At 41.3% G+C, this 13,173-nt stretch overlaps 1 long non-coding RNA gene across 1 annotated transcript; it reads right to left on the minus strand.

Annotated features, from left to right (window-relative positions):
* Positions 1-3,989: 3,989 nt before the first annotated feature.
* On the minus strand, positions 3,990-6,440 carry LOC116962740. Its single transcript, XR_004407766.1, has 3 exons — positions 6,373-6,440; positions 5,303-5,347; positions 3,990-4,069 (listed from the first exon to the last, which is right to left on the minus strand). It is a non-coding gene; the product is annotated as an uncharacterized LOC116962740 (long non-coding RNA).
* Between the last annotated feature and the right edge of the window lie 6,733 nt (positions 6,441-13,173).

Below are 13,173 nucleotides of genomic sequence, written 5' to 3' on the forward strand. Positions count from 1 at the left end.
GCTAAAAATAAGATTTTATTGGAAGTAGTACTGCAGCATATAGACTTGGCTGTGAATAGAAGAAATAACCTTTTCCACATTAAATCCTGCCAGTTGTGCCATCTCCATGAATGGCTTTTGATGAGCCTGAAGTTTTAATTTTGTTATGCATTTTAAAAATACTCTGCATGTAATTGTTCAAAAGCTTAAGTTGTCATAAATTGTTTAAAAGGTTTAATTTCTATATATAATCCATCCACTTGTATATGCAATTTCTATGCTCTTTGTTGCTGAAACACTCTGAAGATTTGGGATTTAAATTAATGGCAGGTATTTCTCTTGTCACAGAAACAAAAACCACAGAGATACAGAATAGTGCTTTAGACAGTTTTCCAAAGATCAAATCCATCCTTACTGTCATATCACAGTCTGCAAATGACCCACAAGTAGGGTGACTCCCAGTAAAGTGCTATGCCACTTGAAAAAGAGGAAGCAGCCATACTAGTAATGAGTAAGAAAATCCAACCCATGCCTGGGACATAGTGAGAAAGAAGAATTTGACCCAGCCTTAGATTACATGTAGTATTTTGTACATGGGAACATCATCGTGTGAACTACAAAACCAGCCATTCTTCTGAGTGCCCGTGAGCCCAGCCGATGCCATGAGAATTGGCTGGGTTTGGACACTGGCTCCACGATACCTTTTGGGAAGCTCAGGAAGGAGGCGGCTGGTGGCAGCCACCTCTCCGAGGCTCTCCTGGGGAGGCAGGTTGGCCTCCGAGTTGTATGTCGAGAATTCTGTTTCTTCTTGGGAGGAGGAAAGCACACCCAGTGCTGTAATTGCGTGGAAAATCCATTTGTGTTAATTTCCCCAAAACTGACATAGGGAAAGGCAAGTACTGCTTTTCAGGCCCCAGTCGCATGCAGGCTGAGATACAAAATGAACTCCTCAGCGGAGGGTCGGCAGAAAGCGTGGGCAACAACAGCTTTTTCCAAAGCAAACGGACTTCCAGATCTGTTCTCCAACCTTGAAGGCCCAAAGTACAAAACCACAAGGAAAAGTAGATTCAAAATACTCTGTAAACCAAAGAGTTAAAATGGCAGATGAAATCAGGTTCTGTAATGAGTTAAAGGGAAAATGTCTCCAAGTTCTGATTAATGACCAGGGACACCTAGAGCTGCTTTGCCTGTCTCAGCAGTACATGACTGGTGCAGCAGGGTAATGTCTAATAACTAATCTTTGACACTAGAATTAAGTCATTTTGCAAGAAAGCAGGTCATTAGAAGCTAAATTGAATTATAAGTAATACTATCTCTATGGAGGATTGTAAATTAATTGGTTTTTAACAATAACATTTCTGTGTTTTATTAAAGCAGTGTAAGAATTCAGCGAAGAAAAGAATGTAGCAGATAAACAGGGCAGGTGTTGATGATGCAAATGAAATAGATGACAGATGGTTAGTAGCACGATCACTCACTGTGTGTGTATAATGGATAGAGGTAATCAAATTCCTTTGTGAATTGGTGACTTTCTTTACATCAAGAACTTTAACTGTGCCGTGCTTATACAGCTTCTCCTTAAAAATTAACTCCACTCCTTGTCATTATCTAGAGGTGCAGGACACTTGTATTTGCATACTGTCACAAACAAAAGCCAGGCATGCAAACAAAACCCCACCTGGGCAACCAGCTATGATTGCAAAGTGGTCATGGGACTCTGAAGAAGCCTCTGTCATCAAAGAGCTGCCCACTCGATCCCCGGTGTAAGGGCTTTTCTCCAGCCCTGTGGATGAACCACCGGGCTGAATATGACCCCACGACATGGGTTCTGCCCCCCAATCCCCAGTTCATGGTTCCGTCTCGGAGGGAAGAGATGAGTCAATGCCGCAGCAGGAGAACACGACCGTTACTTGCTGCTGGGTGCCAAGATTGGCTCAGTCCATGACTGGTATACTGTTTTTTGAGGGAGATTTATTTCATAGCACCACAGCTACGCCTGATGATTTGACATAGACTGCAAGAGAAAAATCACCAGGCTCTAGATTCAGAGATATCACATCATTATATATCCACATACACGTGCAAACACACCCAGGGAAAAAGCACAGAATGCTTAAGCCAGCACTTACTTTACAGAAAGCGGTCCTTGTTCTGAGCCAAAAAAATGAGCAAAAATAATTGATCAAGGACTGCAGACACCACATCAGGAGCCAATCTATTAGCAGAGCAGTTTCCAGGATGACTACAGAATACGCTGCAGACAGGGTAGATGGGAAATATTACCTACACACAGCACTTTCTTAGCACTCTGCATTTCATCAAAACAAAGGCATGCATGTTCCGTGGAAGTACTCTGCACACAGCAGAGCTGGAAGAACCCCAGGAAGGTATTTCTAGGATTGCTGCTGAGACTAGGTTGACATTGCCTCAGCCCTTGCTCTCACTAGCACAGCATCTCTGCACCAAGGCAGCCTCTAGCTCTTTAGCAGAGTGGTGGTGTCGGTAAGGGTGGCCTAAAGGGGCAACAGTCTTGGTTTTGTGGTCTAGCAACGTATTCCTGTAAGGATCTGTCCCGCCGAAGCACCTGCGTTGCGCACCCCTTCCTCACCCTCGAGGAGCAGAGGGCTGTGTCTGCAGGGGCAGAGACGGGTGGCAGGATCCTCCACAGCATCCCTCCACCACAGCTAATGCTACTAAACAGCCAGAACCTCTCCTAAACTCTAAAACTGCTCAGCAGAAGGCTTAGTTTGCTTTAAGGCTAGAGTATTTTCAGGGCCACAGTGTCAGCTGCTTGTACCCTTCACCAGAAGCCTGGGGCTGGAGAAATGCAGATCACTCACCATGCTTATGGAGAGCTTCGTAATACAATGATTTTTGTCCAAGTGCTGAAATATTTTGGTGATGGGTGTCCCATTGCACACACATTGGAAATCTGGACAATATATCTGACGCTTTCCTTAAAGTATGCAATACCTGTTACATTTTACTGAGGCATGTAACTTTTTTGTACTTTGAATATTTGTTCTTGAATCTTTGAGTGTGGAAAACGAAAAATTAAAGTAGCTAAAAAAGTACCACAGAAAGGATTTTTTTTTTTTCTATTTTACCTCTTTGTAGCAGGAACATACTTACTCAGTTTCTCTTACCAGCAGTACACTACATGAAGTCAAGGAAAATAACCCATGCAACTGCATTTGTTTATGAGTCAACATGGAAAAGTGAGATAGCTACCTTTCAATAGAAACAAATACACTTTCTTTGGCTGTTAAGAAAGCCATTTCAGCATCAAGAAAAAAACAAAACAAACCAAAAAACATGCTGCACAGTAAATACTGTGCTTGAAGCTAAATATCAAGAGTTCTATCAAGCTTCTGTGGTGAGAGTACAGATATACATAGATGCTAAAGAAAGTTTACTACAATTTATATTAGGGAATCGAAATACTTCTCTATGTTAGATGACAGAATCTATTATTAAATCTCTTTTGTAATATATCAAGAACACATTTCTTGACACTGTTTTGGAGGGAAATATTTTTTCCCTCTAAAAGACTACATCTACACCCTATTAAGATGAAATTGTAGCAGGTTGCTGTATCACTAGAAGAGGGGAGATGCATACACAGTCCAGACAGTACCATATGCAACAAAAAACTAGAATTATATTCAAGATCCCTTGATGTTTCAGTTTATTCGTGCTGTATTTCTGTTTTATGATTCTTTAATATTATACAAACATTATTTTGGTTTATTCATGTCTATACTTATGACTGACACCTGCAAACAATTTAACAAAGTTATTAGGGAATTTTATTATTTTTCCTATGGGAAAACTGCATATTTTACAAAGGAAATAAGATTTGATATTTATTTTTGGGAAGGCAAAACACAGAACCTTCGTGTTGTTAAAGAAGCTATGCATAAATTCTTCAATATCATAAGTATTTGGAATAAAGAGAATAATTGTTACTGAATAATAATAATAAAAAAAAAAAACTATTTAGAAAACATTTTCTCACTGCCTTTAAATTATATCTGCTTAGGCATCAAATCTTTGTTGTTGTTATTGTTGCTTCTGCTCCTTGCCTGCCCTGCAGAGATAAAACAGCAAAAAATGAGCTTGGTTATTTCTTTTTAGGAAGCAACATTGACAATTAATTTCAAAATACATGGGCAGTGTGTTAACCGTAACTTTGTGTTAAATCTAACATTGAATGAAAAGCTGTGGCAGTGGAAAATATAGCCTGTTGCATTTTCACTGCTGATGATAGTTAACAACTAGAGAAGAAGGTATTTGGACTCTTGGATGGCAGGCTCAGGTAACGAGTATTTGGTATTAAAAAAAATATTTTAGTGTAACGTACACAATAGAGAAAGTAACAGGGAACAAAACTGCATGCAGTAAACATGCACACACTATTTTTATGATCAAGTTTCTGAGTTGAAGAATACTTTAAAGTGGTTGAGGTTAGATCCCATATAGAGGTATTTAACTGTCTTGTGCTTGACTTATTGTTCACAAAGACAGGTACCAGAACAGATAAATGCTTTGTGTGACCAAGGGTTTGTATGTGGCTGTTAAAAACAAACAAAAGTTGTAAAATAAGATCCCTATGACAAGACCAGGTCCAGGTGTACGTGCCAAGCTAGGGTCCTAACTCATAACAAGCCAAGCCAATAAAGTATTTGACTATTGCATATGTTAAAATAGCATTATACCACCACTATTTTTACAAACTGCTGTATGGTCCTTTTGTTCAGAGAAGGGACCTTAGAATCACTTCCCACCAGTTCTCTCCTGTGGGGACTAGAACTGTTTCCATGTTGGCCAGAAGCTCTTTTAAGAGGCCACACAGTTAGCGCTGCCTCATCCAGGGTTCACATTTCTGCCTGGACACTTAAACTCACTGAAATTTGTGAAGAATTACATGCCTAACAGGAACAAGAAGTTGAATATTCATTGATTTTAGCTGCTTTCCCCCTCCACGCCCCCGGGGTCATTTTGAAAAAGAGTTACAGATTCCCAAAAGCTGTCAACATACTGCAGTAGACCTCAGTCATGCATTTCATTCGTATTTTAACAACTATTGTACAGTCTTTCAACTCTATTCCCATCTTTGAGACCACCACAGAAAACTTGTATTGATTAATATGTTACATCTCACTCACTACCCTAGGGCAGGTGTTGGGGAAGGGAGAAAATATATCCCATATAGTTAAACTAAATTAAGATAGACTTCAGGTGAGTAACCCCTATCTATCCCTGTGTATGTTGTGATAAGTGAGTCTTTGGAAGAATAGCAGAAATGCCAGATTAAATTTACCTTTTTGGAATGCAAGTCTCCTCTAGAATTATTGGTGGTGGAAAGCTGAAATACAGAGGAAAGTTAATGAGGGGGAGAAACACCCTTACAGCATTTCTGTTTCTTAACTTTTCAATATTCCTGCTGCCAAAGAGGATCTAGAGAAATAATGTGATCATCAGTTGCTTATTCATCAAAAACCTTACTCTGTGGGGAGGTGTGAAAAGGAGAAAACACAGAAGAAATAATAGCAAAGTTACCTTTAATTTCTCTGATTAGAGGAATCCAAAATATCAAAAGAATCCCTGTTTCTTTTATAAATTACGCAGGCCTTTTCTTTGAGCTATTTTGGAAGACCCAGGAGCTCTCTAGGGTTAAAATAATGGTCTGCATCCAGCAAGTTGGATGCATCCTTATTTCAGTGACAAAACAGAGTAACTTTCATTTACACTCTGCAGCAGTTGCAAGGGTGAGTAATTCTGCATCACTTCTCTAGTGTGCTCTCTTCAATGACAACTAAGCATCCATGAGGTGAAAAAGCACTAAATTATCACTTTTTCACCTTGATACCTGCCCTGCCTATGGGACTGGCCCTTGGTCTGATTTGTTACCATCATATTCATCTTAATCTTCTCATTAGTGTTAGGCAGGAGCTTGTTGTGTTTTGAGATAGGAACAGCCAAAAACCACTTGCATCAAAGGCTTGTTCAGAGAGTTTTTGGCTGCCCTTGAACTTCAGAGGGAGGAGACGGAAGGCATTTGCCCGTGGGCTGGGAGATCACCAGCCAGAGAAAGGGCTGGACATTGGGAAACAAAATGGGACACAGCTCAAACCTGCTACAGGCCAGTGGAGGAAACTGGACAGAAAGAGCCTTTAAAGCAGGCTCTTTGGATCTCCTGAAACAAATATAAGATTTTTAGAAAAAAAAAAAAAAAAAAACAAAAAAACAATTAAGTAATACTTTTTAAAGCTGTTACTGAGAAGCGGCTTTTCATTTTAGATTGTTTTCCTACTCAGAAAGCACATAATTTCTGTTACGTTAACATCATTTTGTGGCTGTTACATTATGTATGTTAGATAATGAACTTACCACTTTAGTCTTTAACTGGAATTTTGGAATAGGAATCCAACATGGAACAGCTATCTTGTAAGGATCAAACACCACCTCTTCTGCTAGGGTCAAAAGACTCCACAGCTGCCATAAAACTGCTGGGGGATTTCAGAGAGAAAATGGCATTCGCTGCAGTCCATGGAGCTTCTCGGGATTTCACTGGGCAACGATTGAAAGAAATGGCTGCCACAGCTTTAGGGGAAAGCAAACGACGAAGAAAAGGGAAGTGTTACAGTAAATGAGTCCTTTTTTTCTCACATAGAGAATAAAAAATACCCTCTCCCTAAACGTGTGAGGGTTCTTAATGAGAAAACAAAAGTCAAAGATATGGAAAAATGGACACAAAAGGTTTGTCATGAGCTAGACCTAAACCATTTCCAGAAAAAATTGCCAAAGTAGCCAGCTGAAAAGACTGTGTCTGCCTCTCGGTAACCACGTAGCACCGAAGGTGAAGTTAGACCTGCACAAGTCATAGAAAAGCTCATTTGTTCCTGAGAAAATCTGTAACCTAAAATCAGCACTGGAGGGCACAACCCAGAGATATGGCATGCACATGTGGCCCATGATGTCCGTAACACAGTCACTCAAACACCCGATGGAAGGATTTTGAGTTGCTTTCACAAGAGCTTGACTGTTGTGGAGGAGGCAGCTGACGGGAGAGCCAGCACAGCTATTGCCATAGGGAGGTGGGATGGAGAAGGTGCTGTGGGAAAGACCCAGACAGCAGTTTGGCAAGAGCCACATGGTAGGCCCAAGAAGGAAAAAAAAAAGAAAAAAAAAAAAAAACAAACCATCTGCACTGAAACACAATCATAAACATTTCAGCCTCTGCACTTGTTGCTAATGAATAAGGGGAAGTTGCACGATACTCGTGGTGTTCAGAAATGACTCGAAGCTAAGCAGCTCCTTACAGGCTGTATCTGGGCGGCAGCCGGTCAGCTCGGGGAAACAGGAGCCTCCGTGTAACACAGCCACTGGGTCCAGTGCTTCACGGCAGCATCGCACAAGGGACGGTTCCTCATAACCTTTTCCTCATCAAACTTAAAAATAACACTGAATGATCAATGTGAACACAATGCACATCTGCAGTTGCTTGTAAGCAACCTTCTGACTCAAGCGGAAATATTTAGTTGCAGGGGCACATGGACCTCCACATCCACGTGTGACTTTTGCAAGGCAGCAATGAGAAGTGTTCCACCTACCCCCTGCCCCGGGGCTCAGCTCTCACAGGCATCGCTGCTTCGGCTTAGTCTCAGTGTCTCTTGATAGAAACAACCGATATGGTGCCCTCACTGCTCTGGGGTTTTGAGGAGCTGCCACATGTTTTTCCCATGGGAGACCCACAGCTGGTGAGAGTGGAAGCTTCATGCAGCTGGAGGGCTACCTCGTACGCTATCCCCATCCTCTGCAGCTACAGCCTCCTGGTGTAGACACACACAACATTGCTCCTTGGAGAAATGACAATACCCAGGTGGTCAAATCATACTAAGCATCTGGTTTTTTGATCTTTATGCTTTCCATATCTCTACATCTCTACTGAGCCTGACATCAGTGTCTAACCGTGCAGACATTGTGCTCTGCAGCCGTCAGTTGAACAAAATGTCAGCAGGTGATGATTCATGCTTCATTGGTGCTGCTCTATAATTTAACAGCAGTATATACAAATTAGGTCTGCCTCCACTGTCTTTTTTTAAGAGAGGCGATATTATTTTGATGCTGTTTTCCAACAACCTCCTTGCTAGTGGTTAAGGAAGAATAGCATTTACTGGTAAAAATCGCTACTCAAAATGAAGAAATGGCTCATGCTTGTGATAATTCATTTGTGGAAGTTACTCTGCCAGATCTAAAACATATAAGGAATAGATTCAATATGAACAAATATCTAGCTATGAGATCTTCTAGTAAGAACAACTTGGGAAAGAGAGAACATCAGATTAGCAGAAATACCCAGTTATCCCCTTCGAACTTAGATAAATGTGTGACTGTTTTGTTTCATGCAGATGTACATCTAGCTTGCTTCCCCCTCCATCACTAGGTTCACCAATTTTTCTTAAATTAGGCTAAATTTCTGGCCTCATCAACAAATTCCAACATTTTTGTGTGTGCGTGAGGCCAGTACAAAGTAACTGTTCTATCATTTCCATTTTTAAATTTCTAAGTGATATACCACTTAAGAAAGATGAGTCACCTTGCCAGTACCTTTAAGAAAAACTCCATTTTTTACTGAGACATTTTCTGAAACTAGTAAGAGGAGCAGGGAACATGTTGTTATGTCCACTACATTTTAATAGTGTTATTTGGTTTTGTTGGGTCTCCTCTCAATTCTGGCCAACATGTGCCCAGCAAGACCAGTGATGCAGAAAAGTATTTCAAGAGTTTCTCTTGGGACTTTGCTTCATTGTGTTCTTTTAAAATGCTGAATATGGCATATCCACAGCAACTATATGACTCCCAGACTTGCATTGTATTTACAATTATAGCTGGAAAAAAAGTCTAGTACCACTGCATGGAGATCGCATGGAGATAGGAAGAAAAGAGGAGGAAGAGAAAATGTCAAGCCAGGGATGGGTGATTTTTCAGTCCAGTTTCAGTAAAAGCTGATCCCTCATAAGTGACAAGATTAATTTTTTTTTTTTGCACCTGGTTACCTCTAGGAGATCAGTGTTTACTAACACCAACTCCAGTTTTACATCTACCTACTAAGACCTAAACTTCATCTTCTGCTTCAGCATTCTGGTAATCCACCTTGCCAGCCCTGATGACAATCTCCATATTGTAAGAGAGCAGTAACAACAGCCTGAGAAGTGACAGTAAGCAATTCAGTCTCAGAAATACCTTGACTATAAGGTAGCTGTTTCAGCCACTCAAGCAGTTGATTTGCAGTTACTCACCATAGCTGGTTTTAAACACTTTACTCAAGGATGTTGGATCAGGTAGCTAATTAAGATGCTTAATTCCTCCACCACATGTGGTATATATTTTAAGTCTCCATATTTGCCATAATTTACGTAACAGTTCATGTAAAACTGGAAAATATTACTAAATCTAGCCTTTTAGGACTACTCTGCAGTTAGAAGACAGCATTTTTTTAATTTGGAAAAAACCTTGAAGCTAAAATAAACTTGTTCCTAAGGACTAAGAAAACCCCCAATATCTTTGGAAATGCTGCCCTGTCTCTCTTTCAGCTTGTTACCAAAGAGCAGATTTTGAATGATTACCCCCAATGAGTGAACTGCCTGCTGGGGTTTATAACACTAAACCACGTTTCATTTATAAATGAAATGTTTTTTCAGCTTGCTGTCTCAAAGCAATCCCCATGCTCTGCTGTCTTATGAAATATCAAGCTTTAACATGTTGCTGATGTTTTATACATACTGACAGTCTTGTTTACTAAATACACGTATTGTCAACTGTGCTATCCCTAACCACATTATAATCTCTATTTACACCAATCTAATTGGTACTGCTGCTAAGCATTATCAGTATTAATAACAGCAACCAAAGCATGGAAAATACAGCAAGTGTTTCCTCAGCGGAAAGTCACACTCTCCGTTGACCTACTCCCCCCCTTCCTATCACTGAATTTAGGGCAGCACGAATAGAGAAGTGCACAACAAGACTGAATTGGCAACTGATTTTATACTATGACACTTCTCAAAGTCCTGCCTTGCTTCAATCACATGCAGCTTCACACACAAAGGCTTTACATGCAGCTCCAGTGAAAGCAAAGATCTACTCTGGTTTGACCCAAAGCCCATTGCAGTCAGCGTATCCACCCCGACAATCTGTACCAAGCCCTTGCTGTCCATAGCATATTTATAATTATTAACCAGCATCGGTACCAGCTAAAGCTGTTTGAGTAGAAAACTCCTAGAATGTCAAAGGCAATAAGAGCCCTTTTTATAAAAAAAAAAATAATAAAATTTAAACATAATCAGAGAAATAAGGTTCCTCACTATACTTTGTAGGATGTTTGAAAAACTACAGAAATGGTACCATTCTTTATTAAATGTTAAGTAGTTCTGAAAGAGTAGTTTCTAGGGGGGCCCATTTAATTTCTAAACAGTCCCACTGGGTTTCATCTCTTCTGAATTCCAGGGGGAAAGAAGAGATAGAAATTGCATTTAAAAAAAAAAAATAATCTGACAATGGGGGGAAAATATCTTGCAAGCACTGTACCTTCCCTGGGAAAAAAAAAAAAAAAAAAAAGTAAAAAGGATGATTTAAACAAAAATTAAGGACAACTCACATTTGAATATTATATCTTTGGGCACAGAGCCAAATGCAGATGCATCTAGCCATGTTTTGGACTGAGGCCAAATTCTCTCAGTCCCAGTTGTTCAATTTTATAGCGAGTGAACAAAAGGGGGGGGTTGATATAATATGGTCGTTTGGTAACCAATGTTTGGGGGCTTGTTAAGGTGCAAGTGAGAGTGTTTATGTGAAAGGAGAGCATAAAATTAACACTGTGTTCTTCAAACCAAAGGATGATCTGTGTCATGTAGCACTGTTTTTTGTGATTATTTCCGATAGCAGCAGGGCAGCTCAGCACAATGATTTACAAGTGAAGACACTGTGTCAATCCACTGGGTTTCACTTCATGACCATCTTGAGAAAAATCAAATCTGGACACGATATGCAATGACAAACCCAACTATACTACAGCAACTGTGTGTCTATCTACAGGCAAACAAACATCTACAGCAATATTTTTATTCTTCTCTCATAGCACAGCTAAATCAAGTCAAACCTTCAGCAAATCCCAATGCCTGGGAATACTAGCATGCTAATACTGGGGTTTTTCTCCGAATTAAAATACGCTCACCGGGCCCCCCCAACTCAACAGATGGGAAGGGAACCCGCCGGCTCCGGTTTGGGATGGAGCAGAAGAGGCGATTACCAGCAACGCGGGGAACAGGCACCCACCCTCTCCCCTCCAGCCACGCTCATGTATTTCACGGTGTGGAGGATCACTGAGTGGGGAAGTGACAGCTGCAGAGGCAGCACCAGCCACCACAGACCCATGAGATATTAGCAGGTACGTTAAGGCTGATCCTGTCGGCATTAATTTCCTGGCTGTCCTCTCTGCAATGCGAAACTCTCCCTGGAAAGGTTTTGGGGCAGCAGAGGGGAAGCTGCGTGTTCTGGTGGGTACCCAAAGTGACTGGGACCAATTGAGGCAACAAAGGGGTCTTTGTCACCAGCCCAGACCTCCATTGCCATGACAGTTTGGGGTGACTGCTCCTCCAAGGGTAGAAGAGAACCCCCCCACCTCAGTGCCTACTGGGAAACTAGTGAGAAGCTCAGTTAAATGAGTAACAGTAATGATTAATAATCCTGGGGATTTGTAGCTGCAGGAAGTTAGAATAGCTGGCCAGAGGGAAAACAAAGAGTCTTTTTGATGTTTGGGATATTTATAGTGACCAAAAAAACCCCCAACCACCCCTGCAAGGGAAAACACAGAATACTAACTTGCACAGTTGCTCTTGGGCCAACTGGAGAAGCAACGTGACAGCCAGAGGGTAAGGATGGGCGTTGGAGCACGAGTGGAAGCAAGACCACCCCACCACCCAGGGCTGGCTCCAACTCCTAATTACCCTCCTGCCCCGGAGGGGAGGGGCAAGGGCAGCCCATCCATCACTGCCGCGGCCGGCCCCGGTGCCTCGGTAACACCTGCAACATGTCCTCGCTCACACCAGAGATGGCAACAGGTCTTGGAGGACCATTTTGAGTGCTCTCCAGGCTGTTCTCGGGCACACTTCTCTAAGCCTAAATTCAGCTCGAGTGCAGGCGGCTGCCTCACAGTTGAAGTCAATGAAGTTGCACCCACCTACACCGGATCTGAATTTACTCTATGAATAGATATGTACAGGGTAGGATATTCAAATTCTGTGGTTGCCAAAACTAGACATCTGTGTCAAAGCATTTGACAAGTGCACTGATATATGTCAGCAAATTGCCTGAGGTACTTGCTAAAAAACTACAGTAACTTTCTCATCCTGAAATACTTCATCTGCACAATGATTAGAAAATGGCTACAAAGGCAAAATGCTAATAACTCCTGCCTGAGAATTTAACTGTATGCTTATATTCAAGAAACGAGACTGCAACTTAAATTTTATGTTCAAACGAAAAAAAAAAAAAAAAAAGACTAAACCAAGTTTCAAATACAGGACCTTCAAAAGCAGCTCTATGTGCCAAGGATCTTACTGGGATCTGATGGTAAAGCAATACTTCTGCAACTTACCAAGTGAGCCTGTAACTGCTGCAGGAAACTCAATACTAGCATGATCATCAATTCCAAAGAGCAACCTCTGTGCAAAGTAACACTGATGGGTCGAGTGCCCTGTCCTGTTCTCTGGCTTAATAACAGAGTTGTGCACCAGATTGGTGCTTGAAGAATCCATATGCTGACATTCTGCCTCGCTCGCCTCAGCCCAGGCTGCACTGCTCATCGCTGGCATCTCAGGACACCACATTCGAGGGAGGAAAAAAAGCCAAATTGAAAAAAAAAAACAAAAAATCCCATTCTGTCTCCTTTTATTATCAAGGGAGCTCAGAGCTTCTAAGGCATAGAAAGGGCCATGAGCAAATTCTGTGGAAAGGAATACCCGAGACAGAAGACATCACCTCTGTTTCTCAGGGGAGGAGGGGTGTAGCTTGGGTTCCAGCAAGACACGATATATATGTTCTGTTTTGAAATGAAGATGCATGTACTCATAAGTATACGTCAATAAATATGAGCTGTTAGAGAATACAAAAACAGCCCATTCAGGACTT

Source organism: Tyto alba, unplaced genomic scaffold (assembly GCF_018691265.1).
Source record: "Tyto alba isolate M040663 unplaced genomic scaffold, T.alba_DEE_v4.0 Super-Scaffold_46, whole genome shotgun sequence".
NCBI classification, from domain to species: Eukaryota; Metazoa; Chordata; class Aves; order Strigiformes; family Tytonidae; genus Tyto; species Tyto alba.